This window comes from Chiloscyllium punctatum, chromosome 6 (assembly GCF_047496795.1).
Source record: "Chiloscyllium punctatum isolate Juve2018m chromosome 6, sChiPun1.3, whole genome shotgun sequence".
Lineage (NCBI taxonomy): Eukaryota > Metazoa > Chordata > Chondrichthyes > Orectolobiformes > Hemiscylliidae > Chiloscyllium > Chiloscyllium punctatum.
The window spans coordinates 58,712,840-58,735,729 of NC_092744.1; the positions used below are offsets into that span (position 1 = coordinate 58,712,840).

Genomic DNA, 22,890 nt, shown 5'->3' on the forward strand with positions numbered 1-22,890 from the left:
CCCAATCCTAAACTTTTGACCCACATCCTGTACATTCAATCAATTGTTATATTTTCCAGTGGCCTGCCTCATTTTAGGTATAATAGTCACATTCCTCCATTGACCAGCCCTTTCTGCAAATTATTTGACTTAGACACCTACTTTGTCTTTTGAGATGAATGGCCTCAATTCGATCACTTGAGCTGACCTGTCTTTCATTAAATGAATGATCTTTGTGATGTTATCCTTATCATTGTGTATCATATGTATATGAGAAGCTTGTTGTTCCTTGGTACTTTATTTGACTCATTCAGAATCAACAAATTGTAATCCATACCAAGAAACTTTCAAGAGTGTACCCAGTCAGTCTGGTTCCCATGCGATACAATGATTGTTTTCCAACATTATCAATAATCTTTCCCAGGCTGCTCCACTCCTTAATCCCTCTCTTTTAGAATAAACCATGTCTCCCTGATTGAAATTGGTTTTTATGACCGTACATTACACTACAAATCTCACCGAATTATTTCTAAGACCTCAGCTTGAATGAAAGCCTTTCTGTCTCAGTGTAGTGCATTCAGATGTTCTCTACAAGTCAAGCTAATTGTAGCCCTTTCCTAAGTTGTGAGATGATCACATTTTACTGAGAGAACTTCAGACTTTCTCTCAAATTCTGACTGATATAGGCAGTCGGTGCAAATGCAGATGATGATTTACAGTTTGGCCAACCAACCAAAATTTTATGAAGAACTTTTGTCTATTACTGCATACTTCTCTCACAGATTACTTTGCTGAAAAGGGCAATCCGTTGCCATATTCATAAATGTTATGGTAATACTTGCATATGTCTCTCAATTCATCATTAGCAAATTCTCTTCATTATCAATGAGAAAGTTTCCGAGTGGTCCAAGTCCAGTCCCTATCTATTTTTCCATCATGGCATGTACAATTACTCTCTTATATTTCCTACATGTTACTATCAATTGACTAAATCGCATTGCCAAATGTACGAAATGTAAAATGAAAACTTTTTCCCTGTATCCCACATCTTCAAATCATTGGCCAGTGCTTCAGTCAAATCTTTCACTGAGGACGGATTTACCTTAGGCTGTGACAGTGTCCTTTGGTATTTCTTAACTAATCTCACATTTGTCATTTATACTTTTCCATTAGCTTATAGCCTTCTTTATCCCTTATTCCATTATCTTTTACTAAAACTTTTAATCTTTAGGAGAGAGTGGGCAAATTGTCTGTACAGTTTTAACAAGCTTTTGTCTTCTAAATCTCTACCTTCTGATGTTAATCCCACTTCTTTAATTTCTTTATTGGACAGATGGAGTTTCAAATTCCTTAACTTCATTCCCATCCTTGTTACTTGGAGTCTAAGGAGCATTTTAGACAATCCACTGTCTACTTCACAATTGACATCAGCGGACTCATCACTGAGCCAAAATTTCTTATGGTTAATAAAATGCTGTCTCGTTGATCTATCCCTTCATCTTCCTCTCTCAATCTTCCACTGTGCATTTCATTTTCAATACTCTATCATACTTTGTGGGACACTTAATGGTGCAGTGATATTTTGAATCATACCTGAAACATCAATTGCCTACAGCCTGAGTATTTCTGGACTTCATCCTTTTCTGCTACAAGTCCCAAATTCTCTGTTTCTCAAAATTGCCAGAAGCATTTCCCTCCTCATTTCTCTTCGTTAAAATTCTTCTTTAGTACTAAAACGTGCAACATATACCTGGACAATCTCACCAGATCGCTGAAATTGTGTCCTCCACTTTCTGTTATCTGGCTTATTGCCTCATTTGTTGTGCAACCACAGATGGGAAGGAATGTTTCCAAGCTCCCTTTTAGTCCTTCCAACATTTATGCTAGTAGTGCGTAGCTACTTGTAAAATTAACACCTGTCAAACTAGAAGTCTGGCTACTCTTGAAACTTTGGCACGGTTTAGCGCCTTAAATGCCAGCACAGACTGAGGAATTCCGAGTTGGAATTTCTGCAGTCTTGCATACAATCTTCTGAATTTCATTATCTATCCTTTTATGGAACTATCTTCAATCTTGCTGAATTTGTCTAAGTCTGACAAAAGCAAATAAGTAGTTCATAAACAATCATTTTGTTAAGTTTTATCCTTGAAAATTAGCAATTTGTCCAAACCCTCATCTATGTTTAAATCATCAGATTCCAGTTCTGAAAAAAATTATTAGGCTTCTTACAATCCTTTCATATGGCAGTGAAAGAGCCAAGGCCATATCTTGATCGCTCTGTAGTAAACAAGTAACTCAGGTCAACATGGTTACTTTATTCTTCCACTCAACTGGTCATAAGATGTGCATTCAGAACAAAAAAGGCAAGTAATCATTCCCTCATACTTTCAGTCACCTTTCTGGGATTTTATTCAAATCATTCTTTAGTTAAAGTAAAACTCTGCTACCATGGATAGATACCAGCGATTAAACATTGGCTAGCCAGAGTCCAGGCATTTGTTTTCCAGAGACTTAATTCTAAATCACTACCATTGAGTCATAGAGTCATAAAGATGTACAGCACAGAAACAGACCCTTCAGTCCAACTCATCTATGCTGACCAGATATCCCAATCCAATCTAGTCCCACCTGCCAGCACCTGACCCATATCCCTCCAAATCCTTCCAATTCATATACTCATCAAGATACCAATTCCAACATTTACTGCTCTGAATGTTGAGTATAGGAGTTGGGACATCACGTTGCAGCTGTACAGGACATTGGTTAGGCAACTTTTGGAATACTGCATACGGTTCTGGTTGCCCCACCACAGGAAGGATATTAATAAATTGGGATGGTGCAGAAAACATTTACAATGATGTTACCGGGACTGGAGGTTTTGAGTTGGAAGGACAGTCTGGATAGGCTGGGATCTTTATTCCCCTGGAGTATAGGAGGTTGAGGGGCAACCTACAGATGTTTATAAAACTATGAGGGCCATTGATAAGGTGAATAGCAAAGGCCTTTTCCCAAGGGTAGGTGAATTCAAAACTAGAGAGCATAGTTTTAAGGTGAGAGGGGCAACTTTTTTCACACAGAGGGTGTTAAGTATACAGAACAGATATATGTCAGAGGAAGTGGTAGGTGCAGATACACTTACAACATTTAAAAGACATTTGGACAGGTACATGAATAGGAAAGGATTTGTGCCAAATGTAGACAAATGGAACTAGTTTAGTTTGGGAAACCTGTTTAGCATGGAAAAGTTGGACCAAAGAGTCTGTTTCTGTGCTGTATGATTCTATGACTCTCCAATTACTTGCTCCCTACATACACACCCAGTTAAATTCTTATCCAGTTGGTCTCAATTAACATATAATCATTATGTGTTCGTCAGTTCGACTTGGCCTCAGGCATCCTTGCCAGAATTTCTTAGACAAGAACAATTACCACAGTAGACTCAAAAGCTGTAGTTTTATGTGAAAGCTATACAGTTCTACTTGGCACTTAATGGCAAATATATTTGATCTTTAAAGAAGTTAGACAGGGCAGAATCTTGTTGAGGCATTAGGTTCTTGACAGTTGGCTGGGGAATTGACGATAAACCCATGGAGCCTCTTACAGGGACAGCCTGTGAAGCCACTGAGGGTCTCACCCAGAAATCAGGATGGTGGGGACTGAATTCTCATCTGGAGAAAGCTGCTAGCCAATTACAAGCTGGCCTCTCTTGCACTCAGCAGCAGCAAGGAGGAGCCTGTGGCAATTGCTGTAAGAGCACCCTCTGAGAGTGGCAGGGTCACAAAAGACCCAGCATTAAGGATTGGTGAATTTTGCCAGAGTCAGGAGTGGGATTTTGGGTTGTATGTTGTGAGATGGGGACACAAGGAGGTAATGACAGGGTAACCATTAAGAGGCACCTTTCTTGATGTACGTTCTGTTTCTTCCCCCACCCTGGAGTGGGGTCAGCATGGTGGCTCAGTGGTTAGCACTGCTACCTCACAGCGCCAGGGACATGCATTTGATTCCATCCTCAGCAACTGTTCCTCAGCACATTCCATCCTCAGCACATTCTGCCTGTGTCTGCATGGGTTTCATCCGGGTGCTCCGGTTTCCTCCCACAATTCAAAGATGTGGAGGTTAGGTGAATTGACCATGCTAAATTGCCCATAGTGTTCGGGGTTGTGTAGGTTGGTGCATTAGTCAAGGGTAAATGTAATGCAATAGGGTCTGGGTGGGTTACAATTCAGAGGATCAGTATGGATTTGTTGGGCCAAAGGGCCTGTTTCCACACTGTAGGGATGCTATGATTCTATGAAGTAAATCTGCCAATAATAGGTTTATCTGTTCTCGTAATAGTCAGAGGGAAATTGAGAAACAAACTTGTAAGGAGTTCTCAGCTGTCTGTAAGAATAATAGGGTGGTTATGGTAGGGAATTTTAACTTTCTAAACATAGACTGGGACTGCCATAAGGTTTAGATGGAGAGGAATTTGTTAAGTATGTACAAGACAATTTTCTGATTCAGTATGTGGATGTACTTACTAGAGAAGGTGCAAAACATGACCTACTCTTGGGAAATAAGACAGGGCAGGTGACTGAGGTGTTAGTGGGGGAGCACTTTGGGGCCAGCGACCATAATTCTATTAGATTTAAAATAATGATGGAAAAGGATAGACCAGATCTAAAAGTTGAAATTGGAGAAAGGCCAATCTTGACAGTATTAGGCAAGAACTTTCAAAAACTGATTGGGGCAGCTGTTCGTAGGTAAAGGGACAGCTGGAAAATGGGAAGCCTTCAGAAATGGGAACCCTAACAAGAATCCAGAGAAAGTATATTCCTGTTAGGGTGAAAGGAAAGGCTGGTGGGTATAGGGAAAACTGGATGACTAAAGAAATTGAAGGTTTGCTTAGGAAAAAGGAGGAAGCATATGTCAGGTACAGACAGGATAGATCGAGTGAATTCTTAGAAGAGTATAAAGGCAGTAGGAGTATACTTAAGAGGAAATCAGGAGGGCAAAAAGGGGACATGAGATAGCTTTGGCAAATAGAATTAAGGAGAATCCAAAGATTTTTTACAAATACATTAAGGACAAAAGGGTAACTAGGGAGAGAATAGGGCCCCTCAAAGATCATCAGGGCGGCCTTTGTGTGGAGCCGCGGAAAATGGGGGAGATACTGTCAGAATCAGTATTTACTGTGGAAAAGAATATGGAAGATATAGACTGTAGGGAAATAGATTTTGCAAAATGTCCATATTACAGAGGAGGTGGCACTGGATGTCTTGAAATGGGCAAAGGTGGATAAATTCCCAGGACCTGATCAGGTGTACGAGAGAACTCTGTGGGAAGCTAAAGAAGTGATTGCTGGGCCTCTTGCTGAGATATCTGTATCATCAAAGGTCACAGGTGAGGTGCCGGAAAACTGGAGGTTGGCTAACGTGGTGCCACTGTTTAAGAAGGGTAGTAAGGGCAAGCCAGGGAACTATAGACCCCATGAGCCTGACCTCAGTGGTAGGTAAGTTGTTGGAGGGATTCCTGAGAGACAGGATGTACATGTATTTGAAAAGGCGATGACTGATTAGGGATTGTCAACATGGCTTTGTGCATGGGAAATCATGTCTCACAAACTTGATTGAGTTTTTTGAGGAAGTAACAAAGAGGATTGATGAGGGCGGAGCAGTAAATGTGATCTATATGGACTTCAGTAAGGCGTTCAACAAGGTTCCCCATGGGACACTGATTAGCAAGGTTAGATCTCTCAGAATACAGGGAGAACTAGCCATTTGGATACAGAACTGGCTCAAAGGTAGGAGACAGAGGGTGGTGGTGGAGGGTTGTTTTTCAGACTGGAGGCCTGTGACCAATGGAGTGCCACAAGGATCCATGCTGGATCCTCTACTTTTCATCATTTACATAAATGATTTGGATGTGAGCATAAGAGGTACAGTTAGTAAGTTTGCAGACCAACTGGTCCAACATGTCCATGCTGACCAGATATCCCAACCCAATCTAGTCCCACCTGACAGCACCCAGCCCATATCCCTCCAAACCCTTCCTATTCATATGCCCATCCAAATACCTCTTAAATGTTGCAATTGTACCAGCCTCCACCACTTCCTCTGGCAGCTCATTCCATACACATCCACCCTCTGTGTGAAAAAGTTGCCCATTAGGTCTCTTTTATATCTTTCTCTTCTCACCATAAATCTATGCCCTCTAGTTCTGGACTCCCCAACCCCAGGGAAAAGACTTTGTCTATTTACCCTATCCATGCCCATCATAATTTTGTAAACTTCTATAAGGTCACCTCTCAGCCTCTGACATTCCAGGGAAACCAGCCCCAGCCTATTCAGCCTCTCCCTATCGCTCAAATCCTCCAACCCCGGCAACATCCTTGTAAATCTTTTCTGAATCCTTTCAAGATTCACAACAGCACTCTTTCTAACTCAATATGTAAAAAGCCCAATATGGAAAGATTAATTATTGGATCGAGTAATGGACAATGAACTGAGGTAGATAAAAGTATGAAATTTTGTCTTTTTATATAATAGCAAGCATCACCCACATTCTAGCACCATGTACCCATCTTTAGCCTTTTCCTTCCCTGGACCCTGGCAGGCAAGCCTTGTCTCAGAGTTTTCAGGAGTATCTTAGAAATTCTTCCCCTTTTAAACCACATCTCCATGAATCACATGGGACCCTGTATCCAGGTGGAGATGCCAATTAGCTGTTATAAAGTCAAAGACTTAGAGTCAAACAGCATGGAAACATAACCTTTGGTCCAACCAGTCCATGCTGAACATAATCCCAAAAATAACTCATCCCACTTGCCTGCTCTTGGCCCATATCCCTCCAAACCTTTCCTATTCATGTATCCTATCCAAATGTTTTTAAAGTTAAAAATAACACAGCACCAGGTTATAGTCCAACAGGTATGTTTGGAAGCACTAGCTTTTGGAGCGCTGCTCTTTCATCAGGTGATTGTGAACATTTTTAAACACTGTAATTGTACCCACATCTACTACTTCCTCAGGACGTTTATTCCACACATGAACCACCCCCTGTGCAAACAAAATGCCTCATATCTTTTTTAATCTCTCTCCTCTTAATTTAAAAATATGCTCCCTAGTCCTGAAATTCCGCATCTTGGGAAAAGACAACTACCATCAACTCTATCCATACTTCTCATTATTTTATAAACTTCTATTAGGTCGCCTCTCAACTTCCTACGCTCCAGTGAAAAACCTTCTAGCCTATCCAGCCTTTCTTTATAACCAAAACCTTCCACACCCGGCAACATCCTGGTAAATGTCTTCTGAACCCTCTCCAGTTTGGTAATATCCTTCCTGTAACTGGGCGACCAGAACTGGACACAGTACGCCAGAAGAGGCTTCACCAATGTCTTCTCTAACGTCAACATAATGTCCCAACTCCTATATTTAAAAGGACTGAACAATGAAGGCAAGCGTGCCACTCTGTCTCTTTGTGACACAAACTTCAAAGAATTTATTCACCTGCACCTCTCGGTCTCTCTGTTCTACAACACCATCCAAGACCCTACCATTAATTGTATAAGCCCTACTCTTGTTTGTTGTTCCAAAATGCAGTACCGCACATTTATCCAAATTGAACTCCATCTGCCATTTTTCAGCCCACTGACCCATTTGATCATGATCCATTTGTAATCTTAGATAATCTTTTTCACTGTCTATTAAATTTGGTGTAAATCTGCAAACTTACTAACCATGCCTTCTATGTTCTCATCCAAATCATTTATATCAATGATAAACAAAAGAGGACCCAGAACCACTGGTCACAGGCTTCCAGTCCATAAAACAACCCTCCGCCAATACTCTCTATCCAATTAATCAGCTCACCCTGAATCTCATGTGACCTAATTTTACTAATCAGTCAACCATGCGGAACCTTGTCAAAGGCTTTACTAAAATCCAAATGAACAATGCCAACTGCTCTACCACCATCAACCTTTTTGGTAACTTACTCAAAAAACTCAATCCCATTTGTGCGACATAACTTTCCTCACACAAAACCATGCTGACTACCCCGAATCAACTTTCGTCTCTCAAAATGTCCATAAATGCGATCTTTTATAATCTTCTCCAACAATTTACCTGCAATCAAAGTCAGGCTCACAGGTCAACAGTTCCCCAGTTTCTCGTTACAACCTTTCTTAAACAAAGGTACAATATTAGCAGTCATCAGGCATCTCACCCGTAGTTATAGATTATGCAAATATTTCTGCAAGGGGTCTTGTAATTTCTTTCCTTGCTCACCACAACATCTTTAGATTCCAACTGTAATCTATCGTGAAAGTAAGTGGGCAGTTTGAAGTATAAAAACAGAAGTTGCTGGAAAAGCTCAGCAGGTCTGGCAGGATCTGTGAAGGAAGATCAGAGTTAACATTTCAGATCTGGTGACCCTTCCTCAAAGGTCACCGGACCCAAAGCATTAACTTTGATTTTTCTTCACAGATCCTGCCAGATCTGCTGAGCATTTCCAGCAACTTCTGTTTTTGTTTTTGTTCCTGGTTTACAGTATCCACTGTTCTTTCAGTCTTTAGTTTAAAGTATAACCATTTATAAACCTCAACATTCTCACCTCTTCTTTGGTACTTTGGAGACTCTCAGTCTTCCTATAGCACACAAGCTTCTACTATTATCTCCATGCATAAGCACCTTACATTCTTCAGTAAAACAGTCATGTCCCCCTTTAATCACCAGAATCAAACCACCCAGGCTTGTAATCCCAAAACGTAATATACAATATCTCCCAACTGTAATACAACAATGACTATAACATGATACCCTTTAAGATGATAATAGCAAAGGACACAAGCATGACAAAGTCAGGCTACAGAGCTTAGTAAAACAAGATGGCCAACAATATTTGTAAATAATGATACAGAATATTAATTCAAAGCATTTCAAATAGTGTTCAGAGTAAAAGAATACTATATTCTGCTTAAAGGAGATAACAAGCACACATTAGTGAGCCTCCATGAATGGATAAAGAGTAAGGAACAATGGAGGGCTGGGGAAAAAAGCAAACTTTCACCGTACGGGGAGTAGAGGAACACAAGATAAGAAATTATGAAGAGACCAGGAGTAAAATTAAAGAAAACAACCAAAGAAGAACTCTGAAGTTAAATTTTCAAGGAACATAAAGCAAAATAATATGATGTTTATAGGCACATCATTAAAATAAGGAAGGATGTGAAAGGAATAGGTCCATTGAAAGAGGGGCAGAAATATTAAAACAGCAATTTTATTTCGATACTTTCAGTGAAATAGAACAGTGGCGTGACTATCAATTATAAGATGAGTAATAAGATAAATGCATTTAAAATATAAAAGGGGGTGTTTTGAATGAACTAAACAAACTGAAGAGAGTAAATGCTGCTGGCCCAGAGGGATTAAAAAATAGCCAAGGAATAATTAGACACTTTTTTTTAGATACAGCTACTCAGCCAGTTGATTAACAGATACGTCATTAAAAAGTAGGTTGGAAAAGGCTAGACAGCATCAGAAATAGCTAAAGTTGTCGGATTCTTGTGAAAGGGAAAGATTAAAACAACTTCTGGAAACAACTGACTGAATAACATACAGTCAGTATAGACTTCAAAAGGGAACATCATTCTTGACCAGTCTTACTGAACTAATTTGAGGAGAGAATAGAGATAAGAAAATGGTAATACAGTGGATGTAACTAATCTGGATTTTCAAACGGTGTTTGATAAGATACCCCATAAAAGATAAATGAATACAGTCAGAAAATACAGACCCAGGGGACAAGTGACAGATAGATAGCAAGCTGGCTTCAAGAAAGATAGTGAAGAAAGAGAGTAAAGTGCTGTTATTCGGAAGGATAGTAGGTGGCTCAGTTGGAGACCATCACTACAAGATAATCACCAAGAAAATCAATTGAGAATTCAGAACAAATGTATTTTATCCAAATGTGGAACTCATTATCAGAGGGAAGAGGCTTGTGTGGTGCAATAAAGCAGGCATGGACTGGTCTGTGCCCGATGACCTGTTTCAGTGCTGTATATCTTCTGTCATCTTACAGTGTGCATACTTGTAACGGATATCAGTAACAGCCCTAAGATTCAAAACACTACCTGTATCTGCCTACAGCTATCAGGTGTTCTGAGCTATAAAGTTGGACATTCTGCTATATATGATTCATAAATAAAAATGATCCAAAATGAAGAAATACTTGCAGATACAACCTTACACATTCACATTAGAAAGTGCCTAAATAAGCTCTTGGCCATGTTGCAGTTGTAGTTTTTATTTGGATTAATGCCACTTGTTTAAGAAGGTTCAAGTAATTGGGAAATTCATGAAACATTTTCATCCCTACAACTGGGGGTTTAAAGTACAAGCCATTTAACAGAGCTGACAGGCTTACACTAGTACCACAGCTCAGATGTTACAGTTCATCTTTAGAGTATAAAGGCAATTCCTGGACTTAGCTACTAAATGCAGTCTATTTGATGATTTTATGCACCAAATTAGATAAATAAACTGTCAGATTTTTGATCTATTTGTCTAGAAAAATTTTGCTCTTTGTAAATCCCTCTAAACTTTCTATTGACGCAACTAGATCACAGTCTTTATAGTTCAAACCCTTGACTAATTGAAAAATAAGCATTTGATGCCTAGTTTTGGGTTTATTTTTCATCTTTAAACTAAATATTTAGCACAGAAAAGATTACGGTTTAACTTTTGAGAGCATTTTAGGTACTTAGGCAGAGTAAATGAATAGTGGCAAACCCGTTCTAGTCAGCTTATTCCTGCAATTTTTGTGTTCAACGTCAATGTCATGTTACAGAAAAATTGGCTCACCCAATATTTTCAGCATTTGGAAAGAGTCCAAGGCTTACATTGATTATCTTACTGCTGGTTAAGTGTGGCTTCAATGTGTCTGTGTGCCTTTTTTTAAAATCAAAGTTGTACAACAAACTTTAAAGGTGCATAATTTTGTGTCTATTTATAACATATTAAAGGTCTAATGTCTCCACAAAAGTCCTGCAAAATTTCACCTTTAACATTTCTTTTATTGAATAAATGCATGTTACTACTCATTACAAATTCAAACATAATAATTCAAAGAGCAAAATTCATTTGTTTCTTTAAAAAGTATAATTAAAGTCGTATTTCACCAATTTTGGGATTCCCCGTTTTGCAAAAAACAACACATTTTCCTGTCTTCCACCATTTTTAGGATCAATATCTGTAAATTTGTAACTTTCCACCAAAGTTTCTCTTTCATCATTTCTTTATTCTGCAGCACAAAAACATTAAACAAAAGTCACAAAGACTATTCTCTGTGGCTGTGAGGCACTGACTTGACCATTTTGCAGCCTTGGATATGACAGATTACATCATCCTCTTCCAACATCTCTTCTCCACTGTCCAACACAATGTGACTAGCTAACATGGTTTCATTCTTATCGACCCAATCATTAGTAGAGTACTTTCACCAAGTCTCATTATATTTGTGCACTGTAAGATTTGAGAGTCTGCAGCTTTTATTCCCTTTCCTTTTTCTCACTGAAAAATGAGCCCTTAGCAACATCCTATAAAGGCACAGGATCAAGTTCCAGAGGCACACTGATGACCTCCCCACCACCTCTCTTAATCTCTTGGCTTTAGAAAATAGAACATTACAGTGCAGTAAAGGCCCTTCGGCCCTAGATGTTGTGCTGATCTGTGAAACCAATCTGAAGCCTATCTAACCTATACTATTCCATTCTCATCCATATGCCTATCCAATGACCATTTAAATGCCCTTAAAGTTGGTGAGTCTACTACTGTTGTAGGCAATGCATTCCACGCACATACTACTCTCTGAGTGAGACTCCATATCTGGGCACTACACTTAGATGGTTTACAAGCTCTTTCAACTAGATATTAGAATGATCAAAGTCATTGTCTTTAGCCCCTGCCACAAAATCCAGAAACTTACCATCAATTCAATCACCTTCCTCATCCAATGTTTCCAGCTGATGAGACTGTTAACATAGAACAATACAGCACAGGAACATGCCCGTCAGCCCAACATGTCTGTGCTGACCATAATGCCATTCAAAACTAATAATGCACATGGTCCAGATCCCTCCATTCCCTGCCTGTTCATGTGTCTATCTGAATGTCTCTTAAATGTTACTGTCATTTCTGCTCATGCCTCCTGCCCAGCAGTATGTTTCGGGCACCTACCATCCTCGGTGTAAAATGTTTCCTTGCACATCTCTATTAAACTTTCTCGCTCTCATTTTGAACCTATGTCCTAGTAATTGAGATTTCCACCCAGGGAAAAAGACTCCAACTCTCCATGCCTCTCATAATTTTATAAAATTCTATCAGGTTACCCCCTCAGTCAGTAATACTCTAGCAAAAACAATCCAAGTTTGTCCAACCTCTCCTTATGGCTAAGACTGTCTAATCCAGGCAACGTGGTGGTAAACCTTTTTTGCACCCTCTTCACAGCCTCCACACCCTTCTTATAGTGTGACACAGAACTGCTCACAATACTCCAAATGTGGCCCAACTAAAGTTTTTAGCAGCTGCAACATGATTTGTCAACTTCAACACCCATGCCTTGACTGATGAAGGCAAGTATGCTGTGTGTTTCCTTTACCATCTTATCCACTTTGTCACTTTCAGGGAGCTATGGACTGACACCCAAGATCCCTCTGTATATTAATGCTCCTCAGGGTCCTGCCATTTAGTGTAATACTTTCTTCTTGAATTTGACCTGGTCATTGTGCTCCCAATCGCACTTATGCAGTGTAGTGTAGAAATCTATCCCTGGAGTCTCCACATCTCCATCTATATTAAGATGCACCGTAATAATCATCTTATACCATACTTTTTGCTAAGTGCATTTTGTTTTACTTAATGGTTCCCTCTGAAATGTCCTGAAATGTTCTATAAAGTAAGATGGCATAGTTGTGCTAGTCACCATTGGATTTGTAATAGTAGTAACAGTGTAATAATAGTGTTACCAGCAGTAGTGCACAGATACTTTTGTGCAACTGTCTGCATTGATGTGCCATTAAATGGAAAATGCAGTCCAAGCAGAACCAAAAATTATTGTACCTACGTAATAACCTCAAGTTTTTGTTGTATTTTTACTTTGTGAACCTGATGTTAACAACCTTCTGAGGTCTTGCAAATTCAAACCAATACTGTCTTACTCAATTAGGGATGAGCAATAAATGTGATCTTGCATAGGTCGCACATTACCTAAAGGCAATTTTAAAAAATAGAATCAATCTTTTTCATGACAATGAAAGTGACCGTCTTTTATCATGGCTTTAAACTGCACAGCTGAAAATGTGTTGCTGGAAAAGCACAGCAGGTCAGGCAGCATCCAAGGAGCAGGAGAATCAACATTTTGGGCAGGAGCCATTCCTGAAGAATTATGTACATTCAGCTGGAAACAGAACAGGAATAAAATCTGTACATCTTCCAAAACTCAAAAGCTGTCAGAAATAGGAAAGTAATACTGTGTTTGGGTAGACATTAATCATAACTGAGAAGATTGGTACAAATTGGTACAAATACCTGTTGCTTGATTACATCATTGTACAGTAATCTTTTCAGATAGAGGAAAATAGTTTTGATTACATTTCCAGCAGAAATTTTCTGCATCAAATTGACATTTTTAACGACTTGAGAATTGCCGCAAAAAGACACATTTTGACAAAGCATTGGCACATAGTTGTCCAATTGCAGAATCACATCTAACGTTAGACACTGTACTGTAGGTTTTACAAGTGTGGGCTGGACGTACAAGTTACAGTCCTAACATTACACCAATGATGAAATTCATACACTACATTAGTCATTTGTGTGATGTGCAGGATTTCTTTGCAGCTTGAAATCAACATCCTGTCAATGGTGAATACCACTTGTGTCGCTACTGCATTATGCAAGTGTGAAACAGTAAACTTCACTTGTTGTTCAGACTTTTGAGGTACTTTCTCCTTCCAAGGTAATCTGAGGTAGATTAGGCACTTGACAGGGCCAAAGGACCTGCCTGAGGGTCGGTTATGGCTTGATGTGACATGCAGCAAGAAATGGATCTAATCAGGGTAACCATTATCCCACAGAATGGCTTTGATGTGACATATTTCAGCATCAAGCTCACATGGTGGACACATGGCATGGGCCTGACACACAAGGTTGCCAATAAGGCCAAACCGATCATGTGGTGAACTGGAGGAATCCCAATATGTACATACACCAATGATGTTTGTTTCTTAGTACAGAACTGCACTCCCCCACCCCCCCACAGCCGATTTCTAAACTAGGACACTGAGGAAAGTGAGCTCATTTGGCTATGCAAATGCAATTGTGAATTTGAGTGCAGAATGGATCCCATTAATGCATGTAACAGCATTCTTAGATGCAGCTGTGATTTAAATTTAAAGTATTATTTATATCCTGGAAACATGCAAGGGGTGAGATAATAGGTGTCAGTCCATTGAAGGCAAGTTTCTCATGGAACTCAACACAGATGCTTGAGAAAGCTGGCCTTACTTGTATTCCCATGGCAACATGGTCTATTTGGCCATATGTGGTACTGTCAAAACTGAATTAAACTACATGGATTGCTCAACAGTGATTCAATGAAGCTTAGAAACGGAGCAGTCAAATGAGCTCTATTTTCCTGATAACAGATAAAGATGATGACAAAGTGCTTTAACAGGTATGTGAAGTAATGAAATTAATATCATTACTTTTTGAGAGATTGGAATAGGAACAAAAGGCATATAGCTTTAGGTTTATTTTTATAAAGGAGTGCAAAAATAAACTTGGTTAGTCCTTCTGAAACATGACTTAAAACCAGTATATGTCAGAGAACAGGTGATCATAAAGACTTGTGGAGTGTTAATGGAAGTTTATTTATACTGTGTGGGGTTTACAACAGGGAAGGAAAAGACATTAAGCCATTAGATGTAGCAGAATCTTTTGTTCATTGAGTTCACATACTTTTAGGTCCAGTTTAAAAGAAGCTGGTCATTTCTCCCAGAAAAGAAGATTGTTCACAGCAGTTAAACAAATAAGTTCCCTCAGTGAAAGACTATAATTTCTGAAACTTCCAAACATATATTTTTGGCTTGAATTCTGCAGGTTATTCAAAGTTGGAAAAGCTTAGGCTCTCAACTGTATGAGTATTCACTTGAAAGGGCTTCGCAGGTCCTAGATCAGGACTGAGAAGAAGCAGTAACATTAAACCTACAGATGCGGATAGGGAATGAAAATTTCTCTGGATCTAATCAACTGTAAAGTGGTGGTTTTAGGAGTAGATGGAACTTTCTGGATATTTTCTAATCAATTTCTTCAGCGATGTTTGCAGCATAATCTGAAATCTTTCAAACTGGGCGGCATGGTGACTCAGTGGTTAACATTGCTGCCTCACAGTGCCAGAGAGCTTGGGTTCGATACCAGCCTCCAGCAACTTCAGTGTTGAGTTTGCACATTCTCCCTGTTTCTGCGTGGATTTCCTCTGGGTGTTCCAATTTCCTTCCCCTGTCACAGTGTTGGACAGGTGAGGCTGTATTGCCCATGGTGTCCAGGAATACTCAAGTAGGTGGAATAGCCATATAGGATTACTGGAATAGGGAAGGGCAGTAGGTTTGGGTGGGATGCTCTTCAGAGGATCAGTTTAGACTTGATGGGCTGAATAGCCTGCTTTCACACTGCAGGGATTCTATAAACTGTTATATTTAGCTTGTTTATTTTATTCGACTGTTTTTATTTCTTTTGTATAATCGACTTCTGTTTTATTGTTAAAACAGATATGTAGCTTTGTATGCTTATGTTCCAGAGAAAGAACACCATATTTATAAAAAGAAAAAACAAAAAAAGGAAAAGTTACCATAGTCCGACTTGACCATTGGGCTGCTCCCTCATTAGAGCGATAACCAGTGGTGGTTTAACCTGAGGTTTGAGAAGGAGAAACCTTCATGGTGATCTCAGCCAATGCAAGAATTAAGCACACTCTGATAGCATCAAGCTATATCACAAACCAGTTGTCCAGCCAACTGAGCTAACTTTACCTGAAATAAAAAATATGAAATCTATCAAGTTAGACTTTATTTTTGGATCTGACTCAACCAGTAGCAACTCCAACTGGGTTCATGAAATCAGTAATTGCATGTCTCTACTATCACAGTCAACTTGTTAACCAATCAGTACTCTCCTCGAACACAATATAAATGTTGCTTCCCCATTACTTTAGTATTGCTTGCAAGTTATTCTAGTGAATGCAAGGTGAAAAGCATTGATACAATGTTTTTTTCAACATGTTCTTTACCACCAAATGACAATTTATATTTAATTGCACAGAAAACTAGCCAACGTTTTTTATCTTAAGCAATACAGATTGTTCCATGTATTATAGTCAACTTAAACTGCAGAAAATATAGAAGCAATTTCAAACACTTAACAACAGTACGATAAGGTCATCTTAGTTAGACAGGTCACTGAAGGTGAAATCAAGACCAACGCAAATTAACAGCCACTTGCCTCATTGCAATATATCCAGTGCAGTAAAATATCTTAAGGTGCTACATGGATTTTTAAGGTGGAATTCAATTACTGAATGAATACTTTCACTGAGATTTAGATTAGATTCCCTACAGTGTTCCCTACAGGCCCTTTGGCTCAACAAGTCCACACTGACCCTCCGAAGAGCAACCCACCCAGACCCATTTCCCTCTGACTAATGCAGCTAACACTATGGGCAATTTAGCATGGCCAATTCACCTGGCCTGCACATCTTTGGATTGTGGGAGGAAACCGGAGGACCCAGAGGAAACCCACGCAGACACAGGAAGAATGTGCAAACTTCACACAGTCAGTCACCCAAGGCTCAAATTGGGATGACAGTGCTGTGAGGCAGCAGTGCTAACCACTGAGCCACCGTGCTGCCCCTTATAACTTCAGCCACTGTAGGAATTGAACTCGTTTGGCCTTGACTGAGGTACTTGCAATTATTAACAAAAATAGTTAAATTGTATCGATATTCCAGAATAACTACATGAAACCTTCATTTATATGGGGCAGAGGTCTGAAAGGATGGGTTAATGAGGCAGACATTACTGGGATGGTTATCTGATCCACAGAATTATCAAGATGCACTGAAGTCAAATGCTTTCAGGAGAGTTAAACTGAAACCAGAGACTGAACAGGGGAAAATCAAAATAAATACATTGGTGTTGGTGGTTCCACCTGGAAAGTTTAAACATAGCTGACCAAGAATTTTAAGCTTAAAATGTGAAGTAATCATCTCAGATAAAGATAATGGAACTGTAAGCTATTGTCATGTCAAGACCAATAAAAATGAATATGGAATTTAGTGAGCAGGAAAATATTGATCCAGACATTAGGAAAGTGATTTCGCTAGCCACAGGCAACGTAATATGGAAAAGGTTTATGGCTGTTCGAACTATATGCAACAACTTAAATGGAATACTGTGATTATAATGCAATACACCAAACTTTATTAATAGCTTAATGGTGTTATAATGAATAAATTTTTAACATAATTAGTACAATGTTTGCAATAAATATAAAGCTATTACTGTTTTATAATTATCAGATAAATTGTGAACCATGTGTTATAAATTTGCCATAAATGTTGACTATTAAACATTGACAGAGCGCTCATACTACAAGCTGAGCACTTGTCTGAAGTGGTCTCACATTTTCATGGACAAATAATTTGTGTATTGTAAATTAGGTCTGAATTCAACGCAAAGAGATCTCCAGGAAGACAGGCTTCACTTTGCTCTAATCCTGGATCATGCCCTGTCCCAGAGTTCAGGTTGCCTTATAATTGTAATGTTGGTGTGTAATGGAAGATCATTGTACTAATGTTACATGAGTAATGTGCACCCAACCTTGCAGAAGTCTATCGTGGTGAAGTGTCTTGCAAAGAATATGGATATGTTTAAGCCAATTTACTGGTGCCAAATGAAGGCAATGTTCTGAGGATTGTGATGAATTTGTCTTTAAGCCTCAGCTATATTCATTTATCCATTCAGATGCCTTTTAAATGTTATAATTGTACCAATTTCACCGGCAGCGCATTCCATACACACACTACCCTCTGCATGAAAAGGTTGCCTGCCCCTTAGGTCCCTTTTAAATCTTTCCCCTCTCACCCTAAACCTATGCCCTCTAGTTCTGAACTCCCCACCTCAGGGAAAAGACTTTGTCTATTTACCCTATCCATGCCCCTCATGATTTCATAAACCTCTGTAAGGTTACCCCTCAGCCTCTGACACTCGGGGGAACCGACGGGAAACCTGGGATCTTACTAATTAACAACTGAGCTCCCAATTTATGTTCAAAAAACAGGTACAACGATACCAACCTTAATCCTATGTCAAATGTTGAGATAGCAAAAGACACTGAAGACAGTGTTGAAATCTTGATGAGGCCATGTCTGGAGTAAAATTTTCCAGAAACGATTAGAATTATTGGAAAGAATTGTGAGGGGGGCTTCAAGATGACCTTTGGACTTCGAAGGTTGATTAGTGAAGACCATATAGGTTTGGAGTTTAATCCAAAGATGAGAAAGCTAAAAGTGGATGTGAAAGAGGATTTTAAGATTTTCATTGTTGTTGTCAGGTATATGCAAAATCCGGAATGATGAAATGATTGATGCCTTTAAGGAGAGTTGTCTTGTTGTGAAGGAAGTATGTGAGCATCAGAGGGAGAAGGTGAGGAGTGGCACCAGGAGCATTGCACCTTCAGAGAGCTATCACAGGTATGACAGGGAGAAGGACCTGTTTCTGTGTAGGACCATTTTGTGATTCTGTTCTGCAATTCTACAGAATTCAACACCACGAGGTACAGTTCAAAGCTACAAATGAGAAAAAGAAATAGAAAATATTGGCACTCTTTTAGTATTGAGTGTGGAACTGAAAATCATAACAAAAACCAGAAACAGAAAAGAACTGCACAAATTCAGTTCATAGAATAATGGGTTACCTTCAGATATATGTACAAGGATATGTGCACAAATGCTATTGAAGTCACAGAGCACTGCAAGTGAGCAGAGGCCCTAACTGAGTGTTGAGACAAGGTGTGTACAGATTAATCTTAAATAAAGGGTTTTTACAGAACATTCCATGGATTCTAGTTGCATTATTGAAAAGACTGTTTTGGGTTTGAATCCAAAAACACAACAAAATATGAAACAAAGAACTGCACAGTCTGGAGATCTGAAACAAAAACAGAAATTGCTGGCAAAACTCAGCAGGTCTGCAGCATCAAAATGTTAACTCCATTTTCTTCCCACATAGCAAAACATGATGATAATAGAAAAGACAAAAAGTAGGATTTACATCAGCAACCAAAATGAAATTTTTGGTCAAGAAAAAAAGACAACATTTTTCCAACAAGAGAATGCAACATCACCAGCAGAACAGAAACGTGGAGAATAGACAAGGGGACCACGTAGCTGTGAGGACTGACCCGAAGCAGTGTGGAGCAAGGCAAACACAATCACAGCTAAGGATTGTGCTCCAGAGCTTAAAAGGAGCATGGAAGCTAACCTGTCATTCCCACTATCATTCTAAACAATTGAGTGACTGCACTCGGCCAATGATTGAACAATAATGTTTTTGAACAGCTTCAGCATTAGATAACAAGGGTTACAGCAATTTAATCATTGAATGGACAAAATTTAAAAGAAGAAAGCAGAGAGCAGGTGAAAGCATGAATTCATTCATACATGACCTTTACTGACTTGCAAAGAATTGCATATATGAAGGTAGAATTATTAAAATAATTTGTGATCAAATTGTAGTTGGAGAGTATCACTTGATTATTGATGGAAGAAGATACAAAGTCAAAGTTGGATCCAAGCCTGCATGATGAATGAAATAGTTAAAGCTGTGAGTCCCTGTTTCTTTTTAGCAATGTGCTACCAAACAGTAATTTATTTTTCCGCTGTGGGCCACCAAGGTGTATTTGTGGTAATGTAATAGGAGACCAACTGGCCCGCGTGATTGCATGGCCATTACAGTGACCATAATTATGATACAATTATTTAGCATCAGATGAAATCTTGTCAGATTGTTTAGAAGCCACGGAACAATTAAAGTGGTGTAGAGTGATCAGCAAGTGGAACTTAGAAGGCAGAAGAGTGTTCACTCAAGGAGAAAGTGATGAACCAAGGAATAAATCGAGTGAGATGATACAGTTTGGAGGCATCAAAAGAGAACACACACAAAAACTGCAGCATGCCAACATGACAAAGTGCTCATTTTGAAGTGTCCTCAATCTGGCGGGAATAAGCCATGCACACAGGAAGACTGCCTAGCATGAACAGCACTGTCATGACATTGGAATGAAATGTCATTTTACACAGGTACGCTGATTTAAAATGCAATCAACAGCAAAACAAAATAGAAATCCTTAAAACAACAGTACATTGAAGACGTGGAAAACATTACAAGGCCAGAAAAAAAAAACTTTGAGTGGTATCAACAATTTTGAAAATACATATTTGTGTGTCAAACTGGAAGCAAATGGACACTGCCAGAGTTTCAGCTTGTTCCCAGAAGGCTTTTAGGTGCTACTGGATCAGAGTTAATGGCTTAAACAGATTAAATTGCAGCCATTCACAATGATGTTGTAAAGTTCTGGAGGAACACGATCAAAAGTAAAATTCACCTCATGGCAAAACATAGGGGCACACAGTGGAAGAGAAATCATGGAATCTTTCTGTGTCATTCAGAACCAGGAATGCTCTCTACTTATGCTAGAAGACATTCTTAAAGCTGAAACTTATCTATAAATTTGATGAAATTGCAGACCATGGAAAAATATTATGAGCAGAGTTCCCAAGGTTTTTCTTTGGTTTAGGAAAATTATAGACAGACTATTCCATTATCCTAATGGACAACTGAAAATCGATCTACTTCTACTCACCAAGAAATGTGTCATCCATTCTTGGATAAAATGAAATAAGAAATAGCATGCATGCTGGACAAGGACTAAGATGTTTCACCAACTACGATATAAACAAGGAATTGTTCACACAATGGATACAAGACAGAAACCAAATGTTTCAATAAACAGTTGTGTGGATCGACCTTGTTAAATAAAGCAACAGATTTACCCATTGCCTTCAGTGGATGATAGTCCAGCACTGCCTAGAAATATCACAGAACATCAAAAACACCTTATAATGTCACTATTTATTTCCCCACATTCTCCATCTTCCTTGTCCTTCTCCACAGTAAACACTGATGCAAATTACTCATTTAGTATTTCCCTTTTCTCCTGCGGTTCCACACGTTGTTGGCCTTGTTGATTGTTAAGATGTTCCTATTCTCTCCCTAGTTACCCTTTTGTACTCAGTATATTTGTAGAATCCCTTTGGATTGTCCTTAACTCTATTTGCCAAAGTGATCTCATGTCCCCTTTTTGCCCTCCCGATTTCCCTCCTAAGTATACCCCTACTGCCTTTATACTCTTCCAAGGGTTCATGCGATCTCTGCTGTCTATACTTGACATATGCTTCCTTCTCATTCTTAATCAAAACCTCAATTTCTCTAGTCGCCCAGCACTCCCTACACCCACCATCCTTCTCTTTCACCTTAATGGGAACATACTGTCTTTGGCCTCTCATTATCTCATTTTTGAAGGCTTCCCATTTTCTAGCCATTCCTCCACCTGTGAACATTTGCCCCCAATCAACTTTTGAAAGTTCTTGCTTTCAAAATACCATCAAAATTGGCTTTCCTCTAAGTTAGAACTATAACTTTTAGATGTGGTATATCCTTTTCCATCACTATTTTAAAATCACTGGCCCTAAAGTGCTCCCCTTTTTTCCCCAAAAGTAGGTCAAGTTTTGCACCTTCTCTAGTGGGTACATCCACATAAATCAGAATCTGTTCTTCTACACACTTAACAAATTCCTCTCCATCTAAACCCTTGGCACTATGGCAGTCCTAGTCTATGTTTGGAAAGTTAAAATCCCCTACCAGAACCACCCTATTATTCTTACAGATAACTGAGATCTCCTTATAAATTTGTTTCTCAATTTCCCATTGACTGTTGGTATGTCAATAGTACAATTCCAATAAGATGATCATCTTTTTCTTATTTCTCAATTCCACCTAAGTAACTTCCTTGGACGTACTCCCAGGAATATCTTCACTAAGTACAGCCATAATTTCCCTCATCAAAAACGTCACTCTCGCCCTCCACTTGCTCTTCATTTTATCCTTCGTATAGCATCTGTACCCTGGAAGATTAAGCTGCCAGTCCTAACCATCCCTGAGCCACATCTCTGTAATTGCTATAATATCCTAGTCACATGTTCCTAATCATGCCCTGAGTGCATCTGCCTCACCTGTTTGGCGTCTTGCATTGAAATAAATGCAGTTTAATTTATCGGTCCTTTGTTCTCTGCTTTGTTCCTGCCTGCCCTGATTGTTTAGGAGAAAGTGAGGACTGCAGATGCTGGAGATCAGAGCTGAGAAATGTGTTGCTGGAAAAGCGCAGCAGGTCAGGCAGCATCCAAGGAGCAGGAGAATCGACGTTTCGGGACTATCATCCACTGAAGACAATGGGTAAATCTGTTACTTTATTTAACAAGGTCGATCCACACAGCTGCTTATTGAAACATTTGGTTTCTGTCTTGTATCCATTGTGTGAACAATTCCTTGTTTATATTGTAGTTGGTGAAACATCTTAGTCCTTGTCCAGCATGCATGCTATTTCTTATTTCATTTTATCCAAGAATGGATGACACATTTCTTGGTGAGTAGAAGTAGATCGATTTTCAGTTGTCCATTAGGATAATGGAATAGTCTGTTTATAATTTTCCTAAACCTAAGAAATTACCTCAAAAAAAGGAGCACAACTTTTTCCCATC

The 22,890-nt window shown here is 39.1% G+C and overlaps 1 protein-coding gene across 1 annotated transcript in view; it reads right to left on the reverse strand.

Annotated features, from left to right (window-relative positions):
* Nucleotides 1–22,890, reverse strand: part of schip1 (schwannomin interacting protein 1) — an 829,255-nt gene that overhangs the window by 385,985 nt on the left and 420,380 nt on the right. The gene's annotated exons all lie outside the window — the stretch shown is intronic.